Below are 26,709 nucleotides of genomic sequence, written 5' to 3'. Positions count from 1 at the left end.
TTCCTCAGCGGCTCGAATGGGGCTGAGGTGAGAGCCTTTAAGACTAGGTTCAGCTTCCAAGTGGGGAAGCGGTGGATGGTCGGTGGGCGCATGTGTGTGACACCTTTTAGGAAGGCAGAGATGTCCCTGTGTTGAGAGGTGGCAACGCCCTCTATAGAAGGAACGACTGTGGAGATGGCTGCGATCTGACGTTTGAGAGTTGAGGCTGATAATTTAAGCCTCACGCCCTCCTGTAGAAATTCCAATATCTTGCTAACTCCTGGATTTAAGGGGTTCACTTTCTTTCTCTGTCCCCATCTAACGAAGGCCTTCCAGGATGCAGTATATATTCGTCGCGTCGATGGCTTGCGAGCTTCTAGGATGGTAGCCACCACCTCTTGTGAGTATCCGCAAGCTAGGAGTCTTGAGCGCTCAAGAGCCAAGCGGTCAAGCAGAACCACTGGGGCTTTTGATGAGTCAGAGGGCCCTGCTGAAGCATGGTTGGAGAGGTTGGGATCCTCCAGGGCTCCTGGATGGAGAGGTTGCGGAGTGTCGCAAACCAGGGTCTGCGTGGCCAAAAGGGGGCCACTAGAAGGACCGTGGCCCTCTCCTGTCGAATCTTGCGCAGGACCTTGGGAAGAATTGGAATCGGTGGGAAGGCGAATAGCAGTCCCTGGGGCCAGGGGAGGAGGAGAGCATCTGTTCCCTCTGCCCTTGGGTGGAAGTACCTGGAAAAGAACCGAGGGGTCTTGTGGTTGGAGGCAGACGCGAAGAGATCTATTACGGGATGACCGAACTTGGCTGTGATGGTCTGGTAGGTCATCTGGTCTAAGGACCACTCTCCCTCTTGCACTGTCTGTCGACTTAGCCAGTCCGCTTGCGTGTTCAGGACTCCGCTGATGTGCTCTGCCTTCAATGATTGCACATTGGCCTGTGCCCACTTGAAAATCAGGGACGTCTCCTGGTGAAGGGCCGAGGACCTGGTCCCTCCCTGCTTGTTGATATACGCCTTCGTGGTCATGTTGTCCGAGCGCACGAGGACGTGATGGTGTTGAATGTCCTTTGCGAACGCCCGCAAGGCCAGCCGGACCGCCCGAAGCTCCAGAAGGTTGATATGGAGCCCCTTTTCCTGTGGTGACCAACGACCTTGTGCTACCTTGGAATTGAGGGTTGCTCCCCAGCCTTCTAAACTGGCGTCCGTGAAGACTTGCAGCGGATCGTCGTGGAGGTACTTCAGAGCCTTGCCCAGATTGGATGGGTTGGTCCACCATTGGAGGCTGTGCTTCACAGAGACTGGCACTTGGATTAGTTTGTGTGTCTTGCGGGTGATGTGTCTTTGAAAAGGTCGGAGCAACCACTGGAGTGGGCGAAGGTGGAATCTTGCCCATGGAACGATGTTTATGCACGAGACCATGTGACCCATGAGTTTTGCTAGCGCCTTTAGACTGGATCTTCTGTTCAGTATAGTGGCTCTGGCTAGGGTGATTATCTTGTGGATTCTTTTCCGTGGTAGGGAAAGGCTGTTGGTAGTTGAGTTTATGTGGACTCCGAGGTGGATGATGTGCTGGGAGGGTTCCAGGGAGCTCTTCTCCAAGTTAAGGACGTATCCGTGATCCTGTAGGATCTGTGCCACTCTCGCGGTATGCGCCAGGGACTGGTGTCGAGATTGTGCGCAGATCAGGATGTCGTCCAAGTAAGGGTGTACTTGGATAGATTCCTGTCTGAGGGATGCCATGATGGTGATGAGGATCTTGGAGAAGACTCGGGGCGCTGAGGAAAGACCAAAAGGGAGTGCCCGGAACTGGTAGTGTTCCCGGGCATAGGTAAAGCGGAGGAAACGTCTGTGGATGGGGTGGATAGGAATATGAAGGTAGGCTTCTTTTAGATCCAGCGCCGTCATGTAGGTTCCTGGTAAGAGGGATTCCACAATGGAGCGCATTGTTTCCATCCGAAAACGCTTCTTCAGGATCCTGCGGTTGACAAACTTCAAATCCAAAATTGCCCTCCAGTCCCCATTTGCTTTGGGGACTGTAAAAAAGATGGAATACACTCCCTGAAACCATTCTTGGTTTGGGACCATCTCTATGGCTGCCAGTTTTTGAAGATGGAAAATGGCCTGAAGAGTTCTTTGATGTTTCTTCTTGTTTGCTGGAAGTGGGGAAGGAATGAAGCGATCCGGAGGTGGGGTAGAAAATTCCAGGAGGTAGCCCCTGGAAACAATCGGCATGGTCCAGTTGTCGGGGTTCGATTGTTGCCACCTTGTTGCGAACGCTTGCAGTCTTCCGCCGATGGGGAGGGAGCTGGAGTCATTGGGGGTTAGGTTTAGCAAACTTGTCGGATTTATCTGACCGGGTTTGCTGGCCTTGCCTAAGGAATCTGCCGCCCTTACGAAAGGTTCGGGAGTTGGAACTATTGCTGCTCCAAGACCCTTTCCTGGACTCTGATCTGTATCTGAAGGGAGCTCTGGGGGCACGAAAGGACTGGTATCCGGATGGGCGATTGTCCTTTCTCAATTGCTTAGGCATCACGTGTCTCTTGTCCCTAGTTTCCACTAGGATTTTATCCAACTTCTCTCCAAATAACCTCCCCTCTTGGATAGGATAGGCCATCAATGTAGACTTGGCCTTGAAGTCAGCAGGCCAAGCTCTGAGCCACAGTGCTCTTCTGACTGAGGTGACCGAAGCCATGGATTTGGCTGAGAAGGAGATAGCATCCAGAGAAGCATCAGCCATTAAGGAAGTTGCCTTAAGTACCCTATCCAGTCCAGCAACCACACGTTGGTTCTCCTGAGGAACCAGCTGGATAAGTTTCTTTATCCAGAGGTAGGAAGCTCTGGCAAAGATGGAAGTAGTTGCGTTTGCTTGGATCGCCATGGCAGCAGCCTCATGAGCCTTCCTGGTCAGTGATTCAGCTTTCCTGTCTAGCTGGTCTTTGATGGAACCAGCGCCATCCTCAGGAACTAGGCCGGGGTTTTGAAGGTCAATAACTGGAGCCTCCACCAGGGGGACCTTGAGGAGGCTCATTGCATGAGGTGCTAGGTTGTAATTCTTTTTAACCCCACTAGGAATTGATTTCCCTGAGGTGGGGTTGTCCCATTCGTCTGTAACCGCTTGCAGAAAAAATTCTGGAAATGGTACCGTGTTAGTCTGGGGCCTTTTCCTAGGAAAGCACTCCTGCACTCCCCGCTTGCGTTTTGGGGAAGGATCTTCTAAGGCTTCCTGATCCTCCATGAGGTCCAGTGCCAGAAGGGCCTTAGCTAATAGACTCTGAAAATCCTCCCCAGAAAACAGCCTTGGCTGTTGCTCATCTGGAGGGGGAATGTCTTCGTCTGAGTCGTATTCACCTTCCTCGCGCTCCCCTAGATCCGAGGACTGATCCTCCTCTGAGGAAGGGTCCTCATCTTGAAGCCCTGTGGACTGAACTGTGGCCTTCTTGGCCGCCTTAGTGGGCCACTTAGCGGAGGTAGAGGGGCCAGGACCTGGATCCTCTCTATCAGTGCTAGCAGGGTAGGAGGAAGAAGAGTGTGGGGAAGCTTGTTGCACTACCCAGGGGAAGGAGGGGGGAAGCCTCATCTGAAAGGCTTGGAAGGCTTGCCATTGCCTCTGTAAGGCCAGGTTGACCAGGTCACTAGCCTCCTCACTGGAATAGGTCCGCCCCTCACTCCCAGCACTCAAGGGGGGGGGGGGTTGCCACCTCCCGCCTGGAGCCCTCCTACCGGTAATCCGACGAGGTTCAAAGGCTGCACCGAGGTAGCAGGCTGAACTGGGGTCGTCTTTTTGGCGGACGATGGAGCAAGCTTGGAAGAGCCGACCTTCAGCTTGCTGGAGCGCCTCTTTCTTCTCTGTGCGCCCGGGAGCGGCGCCACCTTCGGCGCGGTTTTTCGCGCCTTTTTCTTTGAAGGCGCGGGCTCCCCTTCCTCGCCCGATAGCGTTGCCGCGGCTGCCTCCCTGTCCGATGATCCGCCGATGCGGTCATTGGAAGGGGCCTGGGCGGAGTGGACCAGCCCGCCAGCCTGAAAATCCTCGACGGAGAGGAGGTCGTCCTCCCTCTCCGTTGTTGCGTCGGCCATCTTGGATGAGTGGCCGGCTTCTTCTAGTCCCTCGCTAACCCGCCCTAGCGGGAAGGGGGGGACGAAAAAACGAGGGGGGGGAGACTAGAAATACGAGGAGACAAGGGAGGACGAACAGGCACAAAGGGAATTTTTTTTTTTTTTTTTTTTTAAACGAACTAAGCTAGAGCTAGAGGAGGTCGCTGCTCTCCGGAGCAAGGCAGGACAAAGACTGAGGATAGTGGGCGGTCTTCCCGCCAAGGAGACAGGAAGTTTCCTTTAGTCCTGCCTCCTGGAAGCAGCGGGAAAACACCCAATCCTGAGATGCCCTTGCCTCGGAGGAGAAAGGGCAGTATGATAGCAGCAGTTTTATAGCTCCAGTGTCCTCGGCTGTGCTATAGCAGCTCAAGCTAAACACTGTTCAAGATACGGCACCATTCTTCTGAACACTCTCTCCTGGCCATTCAGGCAGGGAAAACTTTGCTGAAAACGCATTCAACCGCCAACAAGGGCCAGTGCGCTCTGCAGACACTCTGCCCGTTAACTAACCCATCCGCCCAGGAGAAAGTGCTGAGGATCCTGCGGAGTCTAGTTGCCTCCACATACTGGCTCAGCACACATCCCAGGCAGGGGAGCAGCGCATCCCCGCACAGTGCAAGTGCGTTGTTCACACATCAAGCACAGCTCCTGCATACAAGTATGGAATCACCCGCTTGCCTCCTGGTATTAGACGATGGAATCCCAGAGGGAGGGGGAAGATGGGAAGATCCCCATCCAGCTTCCAGGACAGGACAGGGAAGAAGAAGGAAAAAAAAGATAAAAAAGAGGGAAAAGAAAAAGAAGAAAAAGAAGAGTTGGTTTTTATATGCCGACTTTCTCTGCCACTTAAGGGAGACTCAAACTGGCTTACAATCACCTTCCCTTCCCCACAACTGACACCCTATGAGGTAGATGGGGCTGAGAGAGCACTAAGAGAGCTGTGACTAGCCCAAGGTCACCCAGCTGGCTTCACGTGTAGGCGTGGAGAAACCAGTCCAGTTCACCAGATCAGCCTCCGCCACTCATGTGGAGGAGTGGGGAATCAAACCCGGTTCTCCAAATCAAAGTCCACCGCTCCAAACCACCGTTCTTAACCACTACGCCACGCGGGCTCCACCCATCAACTGGATGCCAATCGACGGAAGCAACCTGAGAAGCCCCTTGTGTTCATTTATCAGCCGTCAGAAGCCCTGAAGAGACCACCTGCTCAGTAAGAGGCCAGAGCCCAATCCGCTGGCAATGTCCAAACTTAACTGCTAGCAGATGAAAACGCACAGAGACGTGCACACCCGTCTGTCTCTAAAGACGGAGCCGTTGATTCAGCTCTGCAGCTCAAACTTGCTGTTTCAGAGAAAAGGAATGTAATTAGAAGGGGAGGGGACCGTCCGGAGTCTGCGCCCTTTCATTTGCTCCTCTTCTCCGAATTCGTCTACGCACGCATGCAGTAGACTTGCATGCCTACCAGAAACGGCTATCTAACACAGCATTTAAACCAGTAAGAGAGCCAGGGTGGTTTAGTGGCCATGAGTGGTGGCTTGGAGCGGTGGAGTCTAATCTGGAGAAGTGGGTTTGATTCCTCCACATGAGCGGCGGAGGCTAATCCGGTGATTAGTTTGAGTCTCCCTTAAGTGGTAGAGAAAGTCAGCATATACAAACCAGCTCTTCTTCTTCGTCGTCATCTTAATAACCACCATCATAATAACTTTTTTTATTTTTACCCCACCCTCTCCTGGCCAAGTTGGGCTCAGGGCGGCTCCCAACACAGCTAAAGATGCATCACTTTTACTTAACATATAACTGAAACAACCAAACATATTTAAAAACATGATAAAATATAATCAAGCCTTAGCACACTGTAATTCTAGGAATCTAACTTTGGCACCCAGTTTCCTACGCAGGGAGCGAAGATGGGATGGTTGGGCTGGACGTCACAGTGCCGTGCCCATGTTTCAAATCTTAACCGGAACAGGGCTATTTTATGACACACCAACTTTCTACAAAATCATGTCTCTCTCTGCCCTCCGTACATCACAGTTGTTGCCGTACACATAATGTGCCCCAGTACTCGGTTTTGAGGAGGAAGCAAGATCTCGTCTGTTGAGCGTGGTTCATATTCTACCTTTCCTCCAAGGAGTTGGGGACAGTGCAGATGGCTCCCCCTTTCCCACTGTAGTCTCACAACAACCCTGTGAGGTAGGCTGGTCTGAGAAAGAGCAATGAGTCTGTGGGGGAACCCAGTCAGTTTTATTGTCAAGTGGAGATGTGAACTCACATGAAGCTATCTGATACTGAATCAGACCAACAGTCCCTCGAGGTCAGTACTCTCTACTCAGACTGGCAGCAGCTCTCCGGGGTCTCAGGCGGAGGTCTTTCATATCACCTACTGCTTGGTCCTTTTAACTGGAGATGCCGTGGATTGAATCTGGGACCTTCTGTGCGCAAAGCAGATGCTCTACCACTGAGCCACAATCTCTCTCCCCCCCGCCCAACCTCCTTGATCCTAGACTGATAAGATAGCTGCTATAACACCTTGGCCCTTGTGAGATCGGCTTTGCAAGCAGTTATGCTTGCTACTCAGGGGCTTTCTCATTACCCACTAGAGCTGGTTGTCGTGGCTGGAAAGGCACTCTGCACATGTTCTGAGGCACACGAGAATCAGCCTGGAGTACGGGCTGAAAGAAGCCCTCACTTCAATGAACTATTAATTATTCTCTTGGCACTCAGGACAATAATTCAGGGCAGCCGATGCCAAGACAAAACTAAAGGATTACCTGCAAGTGAAACTTAGCCAAACTAGTGTGTTTACTTGTAAGGCACCATCTCAGAATTCACGTGCACACCACCAAAGGAACATCCCCAAATCTCCAGTTGCCCACACCTGACAGCGGCTCAAGTCCGATTCAACTTCCTCTCCTTGGTCTCCCTTCCACATGAACAATCTGATGTTGACGTAACTACAGAAAGGAGCTCGAAGGCAACTTAAGCTCATGTGCAAAAATGCCATCAGCGCGAGCAGGAAAATCCCCAGTTTAAACATTATCATGCCTACAGCGAAGTTAAATAGCCTTAGGCGAGAGCTATCCTCAGCCAGGATGCAGATACAACCCCGGCCTGCTTCGACAGAGTTTGTCGGAAACATTACCAAAGATAACTTGCACAAAGAACACTCTACGGCGCCGCATGGAAGATGAGTCACCCAACTTTGGAAAGTTTTCATAGCACGTGGGACCACACACGGACGCGCACCAGCTCCATCGGCACAGCGTGGCACAAAAAGATCTGCTTTGGAGAGCAGTTCTGGGATGGGGAGGGTAAGACATGCTAACAGTCTTCACGGAGGTCACTTGTTTGGCTTCCTCACTTTCTCTGAACCTTTCGTCCCTCTCTTTCCTGACTGTTTTTTGTACAGAAAACTCTGGGGGGGGTAGGTAGATAAGGGACAGGTGAACCCCTAAGAATGCCCCTCCTGATTAATAAGAACATAAGAAAAGTCATGGTGGATCAGACCAAAGCCCATCAAGTCCAGCAGTCTGTTCATACAGTGGCCAACCAGGGGCCTCTAGGAAGCCTCAAACAAATGACTGCAGCAGCACCATCCTGCCTGTGTTCCGCCGCACCCAATATAATAGGCATGCTCTTCTGATACTGGAGAGAATAAGTATGCGTCATGACTAGTATCCACTTTGACCAGTAGCCATGAATACCCCTTTCCTCCATGAATATGTCCACTCCCCTCTTAAAGCCCTCCAAGCTGGCAGCCATCACCACATCCTGGGGCAGGGAGTTCCACAATTTAGCTATGCATTGTGTGAAAAAATACTTCCTTTTATCTGTTTTGAATCTCTCACCCTCCAGCTTCAGCAGATGACCCCGCATTCTAGTATTATGGGAGAGGGAGAAAAACTTCTCCCTGTCCACTCTCTCCAAACCATGCATAATTTTATAGACCTCTATCATGTCTCCCCTTAGCCACCTTCTTTCCAAGCTAAACAGCCCTAATGGACTAGTATCCATTTTTACTAGTAGCCATGAATAGCCCTGTCCTCCATGAACATGTCCACTCCCCTCTTAAAGCCTTCCAAGTTGGCAGCCATCACCACATCATGGGGCAGGGAGCTCCAGCATAACTATGCGTTAAAGTCCTGCTGGATCCAAAACCACACATCAAATCACACCTTCTTCTTTTTTTTTTTACACAAACGGCATGGCAAGATCACAAAAAAGAGACATTCTAATTCCAGAGGGAGAGCAGCAAAAATAAATAGGAACCGCATGCACTTTTTAAAGGCTATGCTTTTGTGTACAAAAGTGGGCTCTGGTCCAGAAAATCTTACGCTGGATTACAATTTTATTAAGTCTTTTAAAGTGCCACAAAAGTGGTCGCGCTAAACAACTTACGAACCAGTGTGGTATAGCGATCGGAGAGTCAGACTCGGATCTGGGAGAGCCAGGTTTGAATCCCCACCCTCCCACAGACCACTCACTCTCTGTCTAACTATCTCAGAAGGTGGGGCCTCTAAGAAGAGAGGAGACGATACCCATGTTGTAAGCCGCTTTCGGTCCCCGCTGGAGAAAACAGCAAGGTATGAATAAATACATAAACCGCCCTGATACCTTGGCCCACTAGCCCCATTCACATATTACATACAGCACAATACCAAAGGCATATAGACATCCATAAGGGAACTCTCGTATTTCAGTAAAATTGAGAAGGAGTTGCAGAAAAATTTCACTCATTCTGAAGGCACATCCCAGCGGGGCAAATAGGAAGCAGCCTGAATAATTCTACCTGGGAGTTAACCAAATTAGTCCCTTCCCCGCTTAAAAATGCAGGTAACGTCTCAATGATTAGCTATAATGCATGTATTAAATTCCATCAAGTTGCTTCCGACTTAAAGTGACCCTGGGCGAAAACACATGGTCGCTTTAGCCTCCTTTATTCCCTGTTTCAGCCAGGATCAAACACATGCGTTTCGCCAAACGTATGTTCGATCCCGGCTGAATCCTGGCTGAAACAGGGAATAAAAGAGGCTAAAGCGACCATGCGTTTTTGCCCCTTATGAATTAATGCTCTCCTAAACGTCCTTTCGTTAACAGCCTCGTTCAGGTCTTGCATACGGAAGGTCATGGTTTCCTTTATTGAATCAATCCAGAGACCCAGTGTGGTGTAGTGGTTAGGAGCGGTGGACTCTAATCTGGTGAACTGGGTTGGTTTCCCCACTCCTACACAGGAAGCCAGCTGGGTGACCTTGGGTTAGTCACAGCTCTCTTAGAGTCACTGAGCATGCGTTTAATGCAACATGAGAATTCCTCAAGACACTTCTGAAGAAAAATCAAGTGCACAGCATATATTCTTTGACCTGGATGACCCAGGCTAGCCTAATCTTGTCAGCTCCCGGAAGCTAAGCAGGGTCAGACCTGGTTAGTACTTGGATGGGAGACCACCCAAAAAGTCCAAGGTTGTTGTGCACAGCCAGGCAGCCGCAAGCCACCTCTGAACGTCTCTTGCCTTGAAAAGTGGGGCTGCGACTTGGCAGCGCTTCCCACCACCCTACTGTACACGGACCGCGGGTCTGTTCAGTGTAACTTGTGAACAGGGCTCCTGCCTTCCCCTGCTCGGTGTAAGGAGGCTTTCCACCACCCACCCAATGCAGAGGTGTGGAGACCAAGTCCTATAAGGAAAGGTTGAAGGAGCTGGGTATGTTTAACCTGAGGAGGAGAAGACTGAGAGGGGATATGATGACCATCTTCAAGTACATGAAGGGCTGTCATATAGAGGAGGGTGCCGAGTTGTTTTCTGTTGCCCCAGAAGGTCGGACCAGAACCAACGGGTTGCAGTTAAATCAAAAGAGTTTCCACCTAGACATTAGGACGAATTTTCTAGCAGAGCGGTTCCTCAGTGGAACAGGCTTCCTTGGGAGGTGGTGAGCGCTCCTTCCCTAGAGGTTTTTAAGCAGAGGCTAGATGCCCATCTGTCAGCAATGCCGATTCTATGACCCTAGGCAGATGATGAGAGGGAGGGCATCCTGGCCATCTTCTGGGCATGGGCCCCTGGGTGTGTGTGTGCGTGGGGGAAGGTAGTTGTGAATTTCCTGCATTGTACAGGGGGTTGAGCTAGATGACCCTGGTGGTCCCTTCCAACTCGACGATTCTATGAAAAGGTCACCTGCAGGAGCCCCAGGTGGATGATCCTAAGGCATCTCCGGGGACTTCTCCTGCCGGGGTGTAGAGTGAAACAAAACTCACTCCAGCCGGAGCACGTGGGGGCTTGTTTCCTGTGTCAGTTTCTCGCCTCGCCTTCCCTCCCCTCGAGGCGCGCATTGCAACGACCCCCCCAAAAAAGTCCACTTCCACTTTCTCTCTCCCCCCCCCTTGTGACACCGGAGCAGCCGAGGAGATCGATGTTGAAATCAACCCAGCCCACACTCCTCCACCGCAAATCCCCCCGGGGCGGTTGTCAGGAGGCCGAGACTGCCGGGGCTGCTCTGTCGCTGGCCGATCTGCGGGGGGTGGACATAGCCCCCCCCCCCAGCCTTTTTCATTTGCTACAGGAAAACAACTGGAGAAAAAAGATAAAGCCAGGAAGGGGGGGGGGAAGGAAGAGGAGCCGCCGCCCAGATAGGCGCCTCCGGGCTGGTGGGAGGGAACTCTGCAATGGGGGGGGGGAGATTCTGCACGGGGGGGGGATTCTGCCCAGGGGGGTGAGGGGAAACTGCACTGGGGGGGAAACTCTGCCCTGGGGGGTGGGGGGGGAAACTCTGCCCTGGGGGGTGGGGGGGGAAACTCTGCCCTGGGGGGTGGGGGGGGAACTCTGCCCTGGGGGGTGGGGGGGGGAAACTCTGCCCTGGGGGGTGGGGGGGGGAAACTCTGCCCTGGGGGGTGGGGGGGGGGAAACTCTGCCCTGGGGGGTGGGGGGGGAAACTCTGCCCTGGGGGGTGGGGGGGGAAACTCTGCCCTGGGGGGTGGGGGGGGAAACTCTGCCCTGGGGGGTGGGGGGGGGAAACTCTGCCCTGGGGGGTGGGGGGGGGAAACTCTGCCCTGGGGGGTGGGGGGGGAAACTCTGCCCTGGGGGGTGGGGGGGGAAACTCTGCCCTGGGGGGTGGGGGGGGAAACTCTGCCCTGGGGGGTGGGGGGGGAAACTCTGCCCTGGGGGGTGGGGGGGGAAACTCTGCCCTGGGGGGTGGGGGGGGAAACTCTGCCCTGGGGGGTGGGGGGGGGAAACTCTGCCCTGGGGGGACTCTGCAAGGGAGGGAGGAAACTCTGCACGGGGGGGGGGAAGAGTGAGCCCCCCCTTCAAAGTTACTTGAGCTTTGCTCACTTTAGCTCAGGAAATTGGGGGGTGGGGGTGGGAAGAGGCGGCGACCGCGAAGTTAGATCTTTACCCCCCTCCTTCCACATCTTCGAGTCAAGTCCGGAAAGAGCAGGGCTCCCGCCCCCCCCCCCCATCAAGACCCCCTAAAAGGGGCTGCAGCAAAGAGAGGAGGGTCTCCGACTCTCCTTCCCCTTCCCCCGGCTTCCGAGTCCACACGCTCCTCCCGGTTTCGCGGAAAGGGGACTCCGCCGCCGCCGCCCCCCCCCCCCAGCGCAGCCCGGGCCAGTCGGGCTGCGGAGACCCCCGCCCCGGCCTCCGGGAACCCCCGGAGGTCCCGATCCGCCCCGCGCCTTCCCCTCCAGGCGATCCGCTCCCAGGGAGCCCCCCTGCCCGCCTGGCTCACCGCCTCCGAGGGGTCCCCCGCGGCGTCCCGCCGGCTCCCATCCCCGCGCCGCCGCCGCCTCCTTTGTCCTGCCGAAGGAGCCCCGGGGCCGTGGCTGGCTGGCTGGCTGGCTGCCTGGCTGGTCGCCCCCCTCGCCCGGGCTTCTCCTCCTCGGGCGGCAGCAGCAGCGGCGGCCGCCTGCCTTCCTTCCTCCCTCCCTTCCTGAGCGCCTAATATAGCGCTGCCCTCCCCGGCGGAGCCACGTGGATCGGAGGGGAGAGGGAGCGCAAGAGAGAGCGCGCAACACGCGCGCACCAGGGGCGCAGCGCAGGCTCCTCCTCGGCTGGAGGGGCAGAGAGGGAGACAATGAGAGAGAGCCGGGGTGGGTGGGGTGGGGGCCGCCCGGAAAGGAACGTGTGAATGCCGGCTTGCAAAAGAGAACCCCCCCCCGGGGGGAAGGGGGCTGATCTCAAGCTTGGCTTGGGAGAGAGAGAGAGAGAGAGAGAGAGAACCGGGGGGGGGGGGAGCAGCCCGGAAAGGAACGTGTGAATGCCGGCTTGCAAAAGAGAACCCCCCCCCCGGGGGAAGGGGGCTGATCTCAAGCTTGGCTTGGGAGAAAGAGAGGGAACCGGGGGAGGGGGAGCAGCCCGGAAAGGAACGTGTGAATGCCGGCTTGCAAAAGAGAAACCCTCGACCAGGGTGGGGGGCTGATTTCAAACTTGGATTGGGAGAATGAGAGAGAGAGAGAGAGAACCCGGGGAGGGGGGCGGAAAGGAACGTGTGAATGCCGGTCTGCAAAACAGAAACCCTCGGCCAGGGGGGGGGGGGCTGATCTCAAACTTGGATTGGGAGAATTCCCAGTGGGTCGCCGCGTTAGTCTGTCCGCAGTAGTCGAAAAGGGCCGGAGTCCAGTAGCACCTTAAAGACTAACAAGAATATTTTCTGGCAGGGTGTGAGCTTTCGTGAGCCACAGCTCACTTCTTCAGATATTTGGATTGGGAGAATGAGAGAGAGAGAACCCGGGGAGGGGGCCGGAAAAAAACGTGTGAATGCTGCTTTGCAAAACAGAAACACTCGGCGAGGGGGGGGGGACGACGACGATTGATCTCAAGCTTGGATTGAAAAAATTGGGGGCGGGCAGCCCAGAAAGAAACGTGTGAATGCCGGCTTGCAAAACAGAAACCCCTCGGCCGGGGGCGGGGGGAGTGATCTCACGCTTGGATTAGGAGATCGGGGAAAGTGGGAAGGTGGGGGTGGGCTGCGTGGAAGAGAAGCTGTGTAAAGCGGGGGGGGGGAGGCGTTTGACCGGGAGTGTGCGTGAGTGCTGGGGAAGGCTGGGCGGAAAGAGACGCGCAGTGGTGTGCGCGCGTGTAAGATGCGAGGCCAGCGAGACGGGGAGGGGATGCTGGTCTTGAAGATGCAAAGTACCCCCGGCCACCAGCAGAGGATGGGGGGGGGTAGGGTTGCCAAATCAAACTTGGACTCATGACAGCGAACTCCCTGGAAAATGTGGCTGGTCTTTAAGGTGTTACTGGACTCAAATTTGGTTGGGCTGCTCCAGACAAACCCCGCTAGAAGACTCTGCTGTTTGTAGAGCGCTTGCTCTGCTGTTTGTAGAGCGCTTGCATAAGGATATGAGAAAGGCCCTGCTGGATTAGACCAAGGCCCATCAAGTCCAGTAGTCTGCTCCCACAGTAGCCAACCAGGTGCCTCTAGGAAGCCCCCAAACAAGACAACTGCAGCAATGTTGTCCTGCCTGTGATCCACAGCACCTCATATAATCGGCATGCTCCTCTGATCCTGGAGAGAATAGGGATGCATCATGACTAGTATCCATTTGACTAGTAGCCATGAATAGCCCTATCCTCCGTGAACATGTCCCCTCTTCAAGCCTTCCAAGTTGGCAGCCATCACCACATCCCGGGGCAGGGAGTTCCACAATTTAACTATGCGTTTCAGATCTCAGAGTGCAGTGTCACATGCTCACAGTCGCAGGACGATTCAGTTTGATTTTTGCTTTCCTTTTTGGCCTCAAGTGGCAGCCGACACATGGCGACCGCCTCCAGGGCTTTTCAAGGCAAGAGAGTCAGAGAGGTGGCTTGCCCTTGCCTGCCTCTGCTTAGCAAACCGGCACTTTCTTGGCGATCTCCCATCCAAGTACTCATCTCCTTCCCTGGAGGTTTTTAAGCAGAGGCTAGATGGCCATCTGACAGCAAGGCTGATTCTGTGAGCTTAGGCAGATCATGGGAGGGGGGGGGGCAGGAAGGTTGCGTCAGTATTTGGCTCTCGTGGCCCTTTCTTACATGCCCAGGGTAATGTTGATTGCCACTTTGGGGTCAGGAAGCACTTTTCCTCCAGGCCAGATTGTCCAGAAATCCTGGAGGGTTTTTTTTGTGTGTGTGTGTGGCCATCTTCTGACCATATAGTAGGGATCACTGGGTGTGTGTGGGGGGAGGTAGTTGTGAATTTCCTACATTGTGCAGAGGGTTGGACTAGATGACTCTGGAGATCCCTTCCAACTGTATGTTTCAATGATTGAGGGCTGACCCTGTTTAGCTTCTGAGATCTGATGAGATTGGGCTAGCCTTGCCTATCCAGGTCAGAAGAAGATGAAGAGTTGGTTTTTATATGCCGACTTTCTCTACCACTTAGGGGAGACTCAAGCCGGCTTACAATCACCTTCCCCTCCCCACAACAGACACCCTGTGAAGTTGGTGAGACAGAGAGTTCTAAGAGAGCTACGACTAGCCCAAGGTCACCCAGATGACTTCATGTGTAGGAGTGTGGAAACCAACCTGGTTCACCAGATTAGAGTCCGCCGCTCATGTGGAGGAGTGGGGAAACCAACCCGGTTCATCCATATTAGCATCCGCTGCTCCTGTGGAGGAGTGGGGAATCCAGATTAGAGTCCACCTCTCCAAACCACCACTCTTAACCACTATACCACACTGGCTCTCTAAGAGCAATGCCCATAGGAAAAAGAAAGGTGGATTGTGCATGTATGTGTGTGTGGGGGGGTACTTGGGGTATATTAGGAGTGAAAGAGAAGCAGATAGAGGGGCGAGCAGAAGAGATAGTTATTTGTGCATGAGAGCGCGAACGCAGCGGGAGGGAAGAGTGCCTATCCAGTGAGCAGGGTGTAAAGGGAGGTGGGTGGCACAGCAGGAAGCGTGCGTGTTCCAGAGCAGCGGGGCGAGATCAGAGAATCCAGGCAGCGTTTCGGGGTTTGAATGGGATTCTGGAAAAAAAGAAAAGAAGATGTCCAAGAGTGGTGGAGGGCAAAAGCAAGCAAATGATAGGATGTGTGTGTGTGTGTGTGAGTGAGTGAGAGAATCTGACAGCTGTGTCAGTGCCATGGATGATATAAGTGGATTGATGTGATTGAAATGAAAGTTTCGAGATATTTATACCTTGCTTTTCAGCAGCCTAGAGAGCCCAGGCTGACCCGATGTCGTCAGAGCTCTGAAGAGAAGCAGGGCCGGACTCTGGTTAGTACTTGGCAGGCGGGCCGCTCAGAAAGACTCAGAGAGGGTTGTTATGCAGAGGCAGGTGATGGCAACAAAACCAAAAAAACCCTCTGCTCATCTCTTGTTTTGAAAACCCCACGATGAAGGTTGTCGCGAACCAGCTGCAACCTGAGAGCTCACTTTTCCTCCCAATGGGTACCCAAAGCACCTTACGACACGGTTCTCTCTGCCTCTGTTTTATCCTCACCACAACCCTGTGAGGGAGGTGAAGCTGAGAGTTGGAGCCACTAGCCCATGGCCACCCAAGGAGCCTGTGTGGTGTGGTGGTTAGGAGCGGTGGACTCTAATCTGGAGGACCGAGTTTGATTCCCTGCTGCTCCACCCGAGCGGCGGACTCTAATCTGGTGAAGCAGGTTGGCTTCCCCACTCCTATGCATGAGGCTAGCTGGGTGACCTCAGGCCAGTCACAGTTCTCTCCGAACTCTCTCAGCCCCACCTACCTCGCAAGGCGCCTGTGGTGGGGAGAGGAAGGCGATTGTAAACTGGTTTGATTCGCTTTAAAAGGTAGAGAAAGTTGGCATATAAAAACCAACTCTGCTTCTACTTCTGCTTTTTCTTGCTACCACACAACTTGCCAGGGGCTGGTGTTGGCCACAGTGTAACCCACCCTCTCAACACAATACAATACATGATTTGCACAGGCGACTCACTACCATACAACTTGCTCAACTGACCAGGGCCTGGTGGCGGCCTCTGGCTCACTCACTACCACCACAACTTTGCAGCTTATGTGGTTTTTTTCCCCCAATAGACATTTTGGCCAATCCGGCCCTGGGGAGGGAGTGACTGAAAAAGGAAATAAGACAGAAGAGGGTGGGGAAGGAAGCAGGGAAAAGGGAGGGGAGGAGGCGAAGCTGAGCTCTGCAAGCAGAACGGTTGCCTCTGTGCCTAGCAGCACCAAGAAACAACATAGTTCAAGGAAGCCAGTAATTGCTTATTCCCCACTCCTTCACATGAAGCCGGCTGGGTGACCTTGGACTAGCCACAGTTCTCTGTGAACTGTCTCAGCCCCACCTACCTCACAAAGTGTCTGTTTTGGGGAAAGGAAGGAAAAGTGATTGTTAGCCAGTTTGAGTCTCCTTAAAAAGGTAGAGAAAATCAGGGCATGAAATCCAACTCTTCTTTTTCTTATGTTTCCCAGTGAGTCAAGGCTGTCCAAGCAACGGTGCTCTTTTTCCAAGGATGCTCTAAGAAGGAAATAAACACACAGATGCATCAAGATGTACCAGTTTCTCCCATTGCCATGATGTATAACACTTCCAACTTATTGGCACCATCTCTATCAGTTTTATCAAATCTATCAGCATAAAAACGATTCCTTTTAAAATGGGGGGGGTCATTTGGATTATTTCTCTTTAAATCGTGTTTATGCCATCTGCTTCACCGAAGGACATCATAGAAAATCTGCAGGATGTGTGTCTTCTTTTTCAAAATAAACCCTTTAAAGCAATATCCCCCTCCCAGTTTATACATTTCTAACAAGGAACCCAGTCTCGAAAGAAGTTTTAGGTATAAATAGAACGCAGGCTGTTTCTTTAAACAACAAAATACTTATAAATTGGGTAACAGACTCCGATGGATGTTCAAACACCTCCTTTTTTCCATTTTGTTTTCATATGTTGAGTCTTTTCATGCCACCCACTTTTATTGCTGGTGTGCCCAACTTCTCTTATGCCATGGGTACACTATTTTGTGTCATTTGTGCCCGAAGGACCGTCTCCTATACTATCCAGCCCCCCAGTTAAGAATTGCCTCTCAAGCCCTGCTTTCTGTGCCCCCACGTTCAGAGGGGAGGCAGGTGCCAACTAGAGACAGGGCCTTTTCTGTGGCATCCCCTCCCCTTGACATTCACCTGGCTCCTACTTTATTTTCTTTTAGGTTTCTGTGTGGCGTGGTAGATGGAGTGGCAGACTAGGACTTTGGGTGACCCGGGTTCAAATCCTGACCTGCCATGGACGCTCACCTTGGGCCTACCTCACAGGAAGTTGTGGGGAAATGGAGGAGAGGAGAACAATGTTCTAAAAGCCGCTGTGAGCCAGAACTGGGGGGGGGGGAGTGGGATATAAATAAATGCAAATAAAAACGCATAAATGCAGGCAAAAAGGCATCTTTCTACTCAGGCTTTTAGGTTTTGTTTTGTTTTAAATTTACCAGCTTTTTTTTTTTTAAAGGTTTTATTGTGTTTTAAGGAATACAGAAAGGAAAAAAGGGGAAAGGGGGAAATATTTTCATCCGTTTGCCGTAAACGATATTGTCTCAATCATTAATATACACACATAGTACCAAAATTATACTTATTACTGCTGATTCAGAGTATTAGTTTCTATTCTATTTTTGCTCGATAAAAAAGTAGTCAAATATATATTTTATGTATATTAGACAGCCAGTCTAAATAAGATAGTATTAAAGATAAACCGTGGTCAATTTCTCTAAAGATAATCATTGTTAAGGTGTTTATACATAAAGAGAACTTTTGCTCACTTACCAGATTTTTAACGTTCTGCTTCTGTTTTATGGATAATTTTTATGTTTCTTATGTTCAATGGTTTGTGTTTTAATATTGTGGTTTTTAATTACAAACCCCCTCGAGCTGGATTATAAAAAGGAGGCATAGAAATAGTCTAAATAAATAAATGTATACACAAAGGGGTGCACAAGTCAAATTGAAAAGTATATGAGGGAGCAATCCTAAATGGGACTACTCAGAAGTAAGCCTAATTGTATTCGAGAAGAGGGGGCTTACACTCAGCAAAAAGTTTGTTAGGACTGCAGCCTGAACGTAGCAGGGGAATTCAGCGAGGGGGAGCTGAAAATGTTGACAGCGAAAGACTAGCAGATTTAATTTGCTGAAGGGAGAAATGTCTAGCAGGTGGAGCTTTTCAAGTTGGAAGGAAGGAATTTGGTATCATTCCTACATTCTCCCCATCACTACACTACTAATTTTTTAAAAATTATGCAACCGTATGGTGTAGTAGTTAAGAGCGGTGGCTTGGAGCGGTGGACACTAATCTGGTGAACTGGATTTGTTTCCCCACTCCTACACATGAAGCCAGCTGGGTGACCTTGGGCTAGTCACAGCTCTCTCAGCCCCACCTACCTCACAGGGTGTCCTGTTGTGGGGAGGGGAAGGGAAGGTGATTGTAAGCCAGTTTGATTCTTCCCTAAGTGGTAGAGAAAGTCGGCATATAAAAACCAACTCCTTCTTCTTCTTCTTCTGTGGCTGTATATTTATTTATTTATTTTTGTTTAACATCCAGGTTATAAGGCCCCTGGGCCTTAATTGTCAGCAGCAATCAGTTAGCGCCCGAACCACAGCAGACATGAAACCCACAGAAATCGAGGGCTTTGTGCAGAAAAGGAGGAGAGAGTGTGTGGGGAAAGAGGGGTCCTGCCATAGTCCCTCTTGTCCGAACGGGAATCGGGGACACGTCCAGTAGGCAGACAATTCACTCTCTCTCCTCCTCATTACCCTAGCTCATAAAAGGCTGTCTGGTCATGAATAAACCAACTCGCCCATTATTTATTGATTACCCAAAGGCTTTTCACAGTGTCGGCAGGTGTAAAAATTGCTGTCGGGTTTTCAATGGCCATGGCCTCTCTGCTCCGTCTTGTTTTGAGTCGAAGGCTGATGCAAACAAACCCAGTGGGAGGAATTCCCCCCCCTCTCTGCAGCTTGGTCTCTCTCCCTCCTTGTGGCCAGGATCCTTTCTTCTCCTCTTTCTTTCTCAGTTGCACACCTCCTCTAAATTCATGCCGCTGTTCCATTTTTTTTTTGCCATCAAGTCACAGCTGACTCATGGCGACCCCTTAGGGTTTTCAAAGCAAGAGAGTTTGGAGGTGGTTTGCCATTGCCTGACTCCACATCATGCCCCTGGTCTTCCTTGGAGGTCTCTCACCCAAATACTTGCCAGGGTCGAGAGAGTGTGACTGGCCCAAGGTCCCCCAACAAGTTTCAATGGCAGAGTGGGGATTCGAACCTGGGATTTCCAGATCCTAATCTGACTACTTAACCACTACAGCGTGTTGTAGTGGTTAAGAGCTGTGGACTTTAATCTGGAGAACCGGGTTGGTTTCCCCACTCCTCCACATGAAGCCAGCTGGGTGACCTTGGGCTAGTCACAACTCCCTTCGAACTATCTCAGCCCCACCTACCTCATAGGGTGTCTGTTGTGGGGAGAGGAAGGGAAGGAGATTGGAAGCTGGTTTGATTCTCCTTGAAAGGTAGAGAAAGTTGGCATGTAAAAACCAACTCTCCTCCTCCTCCTCCTCCATGCTTGCTCTCTGTCATTTGAAGCTGCTTTATATTGAATCAGACCCTTGGTCCATCAAAGTCAGGGTTGTCTACTCAGACTGGCAGCAACTCTCCAGGCTCTCAGGTAGAGGTCTTTCACATTACCTACTGCCAGATCCTTTAACTGGAGATGCTGGGGATTGAACTTGGGACCTTCTGCAGGCCAAGCAGTTGCTCTACCACTGAATCATGGCCCTGCCTCATGTGGTGAAGTGAGGTGAGGTAAGGCAGGGAGAGGTGATGGAGCAAGACAGTGCCTGCCCTCCTCACATACCCCAACGCCACAGTAGGAAACCATTTCCTGCTTCCTACCCTGGGTCGGCAAAGGAGTGAAGCAGCAAAACATGGCAGAGGAACTGGGCAGGAACTGCCCCCTGATGGAGGGAGGGCAGCAGAGTCCCCACCGGCCATACGCTGGGACTCCAGCCACCCCAAGGGCAGACCTTAGAGGTGCTGGGGGGGGGGGGTGACAGGGCTGGTTGGCACCCTGCAACCACTGCCACCCTAGACGATTGTCTACAGCCACCTAGTGAACGATCCACCCCTGTTTCTAGCCTTCATTGATTACAAAAACAGAGAAACCATTTTATTTTATTTTTTTTAAAAAAGTTTTATTTCAGTACACAACTCAACATATAAACATTTAAACATAAACAATCATATTATTACAATGTTTATGGAACTGACTTTTTAAAATTACATTTAAGTAGTTTTGAGTTGCATTACTCTATATTCTAAATATATCTTCATATCTAATAATATGTTTATTGTAAAGCATGTATCGCCTAAATCTGTCTTCTTCTAGTTGATTTAATTTTATTCTTAATTTTCAGCTACATACGTTTGAAAAAGGTAAGGTAAAGGTAGTCGCCTGTGCAAGCACTGGGTCATTCCTGACCCATGGGGTGACATCACATCCCGACGTTTACTAGGCAGACATTGTTTTACGGGGTGGTCTGCCAGTGCCTTCCCCAGTCGTCTACACTTTACCCCCAGCAAGCTAGGTACTCATTTTACTGGCCTCAGAAGGATAAAAGGCTGAGTCAACCTTGAGCCGGCTACCTGAAACCGACTTCCATTGGAATCGAACTCAGGTCGTGAGCAAAGCTTGGACTGCAGCACTGCAGCTTACCACTCTGCGCTTTGGGCTCATTAATTTAAAAAAAAGGCATTCCATTTTTCTTGACATTCTGAAATTGGTCTATTATGTACCAAGGGTGTTAGTTTTGACATAGTCCCATATTCAGGAACAGAGAAACCCATTGAGCCTCCTCGTCTCCCCAATAAACTCAAAACAACCCCCCCACGTCCATCTTTTAAGATAACAGTGTGAGCTTGATTTCTACAAGGCACTCGAGTTTCTGATTCCAAATAACAAAAGAGGAACTGCAAAGAGGATTGACATTTCTTCTCCATCCGCTAATGGAATCATAGAACAAGAACATGAATGGTTGGGGGGGGGGACCTTGCACACAGGATGAAGAAGGAAGAAAAGAGCAATACGGCCATGCGTGCTTTCTATTGAAGAGCTGCGTACACTTCCTGCTTGTATCCTCTGCAGGAGCAAGCATCAAACCCCACGGTTCTCTCGGCTGAACTCTTCCAAGCAAAGACACTGGCCTTGTTTAGATGACCTGGATTCTTTTGTTCCCGTTACAGTCTTCAGAGGAAGCCTAGCTGGCGGGAGGCTAGCAGCTAACCCCAGGAAAGAACTGATTCCTCTTTGAATGGGCCTCAGAATAAGCCAGCATGCAGGTCTTCACAACACAGTTGTCGAAAGAAAGCCAGGTGTCCGGCACACATAATTTAGCCTCTCAGGAAGTCCATCGAGCATGCTTTCAACATGAGTTTTATGATAGTCACATGAAAGTTCCTGACATGTAGGGTTGCCAGGTCCCTCTTTGCCACTGGCAGGAGGTTAAGAACGTTAGAAAAGCCCTGCTGGATCAGACCGAGGTCCATCAAGTCCAGCAGTCTGTTTACACAGTGGCCAACCAGGGGCCTCTAGGAAGGCCACAAACAAGACGACTGCAGCAGCACCATCCAAAACCAGGTTTGGGGGGCAGATCCTGAGGAGGGCAGGGTTTGGGGAGGGACTTCAATGCCATAGAGTCCAATTGCCAAAGGGGCCATTTTCCACAGGAGAACCAATCTCTGTCCACTGGAGATCAGTTGTAATAGCAGGAGATCTCCAGCTAGTACCTGGAGGTTGGCCACCCTACTGACACGGAAGATTACATGTTTGTGGTTACAGACCACACTACGTACGGATGTGCCGTCACATCACAGCTGATGGATGGTGACCCCAGCAAGGGATATTCATGGAAGGAGGAGGCAGAGGTGGTTTGGCATTGCCTTCTACAACAGAGCCTTCCTGGGTAGAGACTTCCGGCAACCCCGTAGGGTTTTCAAGGTAAGAGACTAACAGAGGTGGTGTGCCACTGCTTTCCTCTGCACAGCGACCCTGCTATTCCCTGGTGGTCTCCCATCCTAGTACTAGCCAGGACCAACCCTGCTTAGCTTCTGAAGTTTTACAAGGTCAGGCTAGCCTGGGCCATCCAGGTCAGGGCAGAGACCACACTAGTGCTCTGTAATCTTTCCAGACTCAGGGCCCACCTCTAACCCCCAGGGGGCAACACAAGACCCGCTGAACTCCAAGTGCTTGACAGGAAGCCCTGTGACATCATATTCATGTGACAGGAAGTGGGGAGGCAAAGCCATGGTCTTACTGGTGTCGAGGCCAGGACCATGGACAGCAGACCAAGAGAGCCAGGGACAGGAAACAAGCCAAGCACCACGAGGCGAACTGTAGTGAGAAGCAAGCCAAGGGTTAGAGTCATGGAGGAATCCACCTCCCCTCACCATCCTACCTTTCCTGTCAGTGTGCATGCAAAGAGAAGTGGGAGGCATGACATCTTGTTATTCATGACCAATAAGCGCAGCAATAAATACAGCCTCTCGAAAAGCTTTAGACCTAGAAAGTGAGGATCCTGACCCATGGGTTGAAAAAGGTGTCTTCCACAACATCTGCATCCTGGCCCTTTTATTGAAGATACCTGGAATTGAACCTGGGACCTTCTGCATGCCAAGCAGATGCTCTGTCACTGAGCCACAGTCCCTCCCCAGACCTACATGCATATACTTTCTACACATGTAGACACTGAGTTGAATCCAACCAATGTTTCTGCTGGTGAAAAAGGGAGGAATAAAAGGGCTGCACCAGTCACACAGAGATAAAAAAAATACAGCCAAGGCTGATGTTGCAAAATAAAGTAAAAATATATATTTTATTGCTCAGTTAAAATCCCCAAAATTCCCTATGCGATTCGCCAAGAGGCTTTTTCAGGGGAATCTATCTGATCTAGTATTCTTTTTGGAAAACCACTGCAAGACTAAAAGAGCCTTTTTATCTATTCAAACTAATGTACTTGATTTATTATAGGAACTTCATTTCTGGATAGGATAGAGTAAATATTGTTTCCTAATCCAGTCTAACTAATGAGGATGGAGGGAGATACAGGAACTACGTCCTTCTCTCAGGGTGGCAAGAGGGAGAAGTGTGCGTGCGAGTGAAGGAGGTGGGAAAGCCGAAAGGAAGGAAGTTTCCCTTGGAGTATCAGTCTACACATCAAAGAGATAATTTCAGAGCAGTAGAGAAAGGATGCCCAGTGCCTTGACCCTTCTATCTCTCTGACTCTCTAGTCGAGTCCACCTTTGAGGTCTGCGGTTAAGAGGCAGTGCAAAGTCCTTCACCTCCAACATGTGTCAGATGTCGAGGGTTCTTTGAGAAGATAGGGTTTTTGAGGTGGAGGGGTTACATAGAGAACAGTCTCATGTGACCCCCCCACCTTTTATTTGGATGGCCCACCACACCAATAGCTGCCTCATGTGATTTTGCTGACCGCGTATCTCAGTTTCAATCTGGCATTTGGGACATCTGGATCCGTACATCGAGTACCACTTATGACTCAGCTGGGTTGAGATCGGGGGGAAATAAACTTGGTTTCAACATGTCCTCTTTACCAAATTGTTCAAGAGACTTGATAATGGGCTACTTACGGGCAGGAACAGTTCCAAAGACACCATCAAGCTTTCAGGACAATATCAACAATTAAAGAGGGGAACCAGCACTCAGCGCAAGAATGAATTGCTTTGCCTGATGAAGGTCCCAGTTCAGTCCTTAGTATCCCCCATTAAGAATCTAAGGTAATCCCTTGCTGCAGAGTGAACGCTGGGGTAAATGGGCCAATGAGGAAGAAGAAGAATCATAGGATCATAGAGTTGGAAGGGACCACCAGGGTAATCTAGTCCAACCCCCTGCACAATGCAGGAAATTCATAACTACCTCCCCACCACACCCCCAGTGACCCCCTACTCCATGCCCAGAAGATGGCCAAGATGTCCTCTCTCTCATCATCAGCTTAAGGTCATAGAATCAGCATTGCTAACAGATGGCCGTCGAACCTCTTCTTAAAAACCTCCAGGGAAGGAGAGCTTAAGAAGGAGGAGGAGAGTTAGTTTTTATATGCCAATTTTCTCTGCCACTTAAGGAAGAATCAAGCCATCTTACAGTCACCTTCACTTCCCCTTCCCACAACAGACATCCTGTGAGGTAGGTGAGGCTAAGAGAGTGTGACTAGCCCAAGGTCACCCAGCTGACTTAATGTGTATGAGTGGGGAAACAAATCCAGTGCACCAGATTATTGTCCGCAGCTCATGTGGAGGAGTGGGGAATCAAACCTGGTTCTCCCGATCAGAATCCACCACTCCAAACCACCGCTCTTAACCACTACACCATGCTGGTTTAGTGGTAGAGCATCTGTTTGGCATGCAGAAGGTCCCAGGTTCAGTCCCCAGCATCTCCAATTGAAAGGACAAAGTAGTAGGTGATGTGAAAGCTTGATACCCTGGAAAGCAGCTACCAGTCTAAGTAGACCTTGGGCTAGTCACAATCTCTCAGCCTCACCTACCTCACAGGGTGTCTGTTGTGGGGAGGGGAAGGGGATTGTAAGCTGGTTTGGTTCTTCCTTAAGTGGTAGAGAAAGTCGGCATATAAAAACCAACTCTTCTTCTTCTCCTCTGACTTTGATGGACTCAGTAAAAGGCAGCTTTTGTCTATTGAATGAATAGGGGCTCTGATTATCCAAACTGGTGGGATGGGACCCATCTAATAAAATCGGGTCCTGTGAATCCTTTGAAACTCTTGAGTACAGTTCTTTTTCTACAAAAATTACTATGATGGACCCACGCTCCTAGGTAGCCGCTGGTCATTTGGAGTTATCCTTCATATTTAAAAATGTGGAGATGCTACATATGCATTGCTTCCTCGGCTTCATTTTAAATATAATAATCCCATTTTATAGTGATTCCTGTAACAGGAGGATTGTTGCTCAGAGTCCAACATTTTAAAAGACCCCTCTGGGCTGGAATTAAAAATGAATAATTTAAGTCGGCTCTATCATGTAGAATTTTAAATGGGTGCTTTACAGCTCATGTAACATCATTTTTGGGGGAGGAGGGCAGACAGTCTTGTCATCTGAGACCCGGGAGAGCTCTGAGAACTGGAAGTTGTCTTTGTCTGGGGTGCCATCAAAAAGATTCCAAGCACTCGGGGGCTTTTATCGGACATGAGAGACACCCCTCCTCATTCTTATATGTGGGTGCAGGATCCCACACCATTTTGCATAGACTTGCCAGTCCCTTGGTTGGAGCAAGGGATCCCCCACCTCTCACCAGCATCACATGTCCCATTATAGCACTTCCATCAAAAGCCAGGAAGTGATGGAGGGTAGCTCTAAGAATCCCCCCAAACTCTATGGTTTTACCATAAAGTTTCTGGCGAATCCTAGAGCTGCCCTATGTCACTTCCAGGCTTTCACATGAAGTGATGTAACTGTGCAAGCGATATCGCAGCCCCCCCCAACTTCCTGCCAGTTGGCAGGCACAGCTGGCAACCTCAAGTTGGACACCAGGGTCCACTTTGTCTGAAGTTTTTTGGCCTCAGCCAGGGGAGAACCACCCTATTTCCTTTCCCTCCTCTCCTCTGAAGAGATACTATGCCACAGAGTCCACTCTCCACAGCATCCATTTTCTCCAGGGGAACTGCTCTCTGCAGTCTGGAGATGAGCTGTAATTCCCAGGGATCCCCAGGTCCCACCCCTGGCACCCATTGAAGGTGGTGCAGGAACTGAGCATGAGCTGTGGGAGGGCTTGCAAGCAGGAGGAAGATGCATGGGTAGGTGGGGGTTATGCAGGTGTGTGGGGTAGAAAGGAGGGCACGAGGGGAACCCGAGTGGTGCGCAGATGAGAGCCCCAGGGCACTGTCTGCCCATGGGGTCCCAAAAGCTGGAACTGGCCCAGGATCAAATTTACAGTCATGAACTCTTTACACCAGTGTGGTGTAGTGGTTAAGAGCGGTGGTTTGGAGCGGTGGACTCTGATCTGGAGAGCCAGGTTTGATTCCCCACTCCACCACATGAGCAGCGGAGGCCAATCTGGTGAACTGGATTTGTTTCCCCGCTCCTCCACATGAAACCAGCTGGGTGACCTTGGGCTAGTCACACTCTCTCAGCCCCACCTACCTCACAGGGTGTCTGTTGTGGGGAGGGAAAGGGAAGGTGATTGTAAGCCAGTTTGATTCTGCCTTAAGTGGTAGAGAAAGTTGGCATGTAAAAACCAACTCCTCCTCCTCTTCCTCTCCTCCTCCTTCTTCTTGGAAGGGAGTCCACAGACCTCTGTCAGAACTCTGCTGGATGTTCTAGGGTTCCAGGGCACTGTCTGCTGCAAAATGACAACAAGGGCATCAGACGGCAAATAACAGCTGCAATGAAGACGTTCTCCATATCAGAGAATGAGCCACGCTTAAGGGAGAGGGCAGGATCAAGGACAGAGCCGTAGTCACGAGCTGTGCAAACGGAGCGGAGATGAAGATAAAAGGAGGTGATGAGCGAAAGACGGGGCCGGGGAATCCGAAGGAAACATCAAGGTGAATGTTGAAGTCCCCAAAGGATAAGGGCAGGGAGCGTCAAGGAAGAGAAATGAAGACAAAAGGTATTGAAGCCAGAAAGGAAAGGGGTGACAGCCTATGAGGGGAGGCGGGTGGAAGTGGAGAATACTGTATATGGCAGGAAG

Source organism: Euleptes europaea, chromosome 8, assembly GCF_029931775.1.
Source record: "Euleptes europaea isolate rEulEur1 chromosome 8, rEulEur1.hap1, whole genome shotgun sequence".
In the NCBI taxonomy this organism is placed as follows: domain Eukaryota; kingdom Metazoa; phylum Chordata; class Lepidosauria; order Squamata; family Sphaerodactylidae; genus Euleptes; species Euleptes europaea.
Note: the sequence above shows the minus strand (reverse complement) of the source record.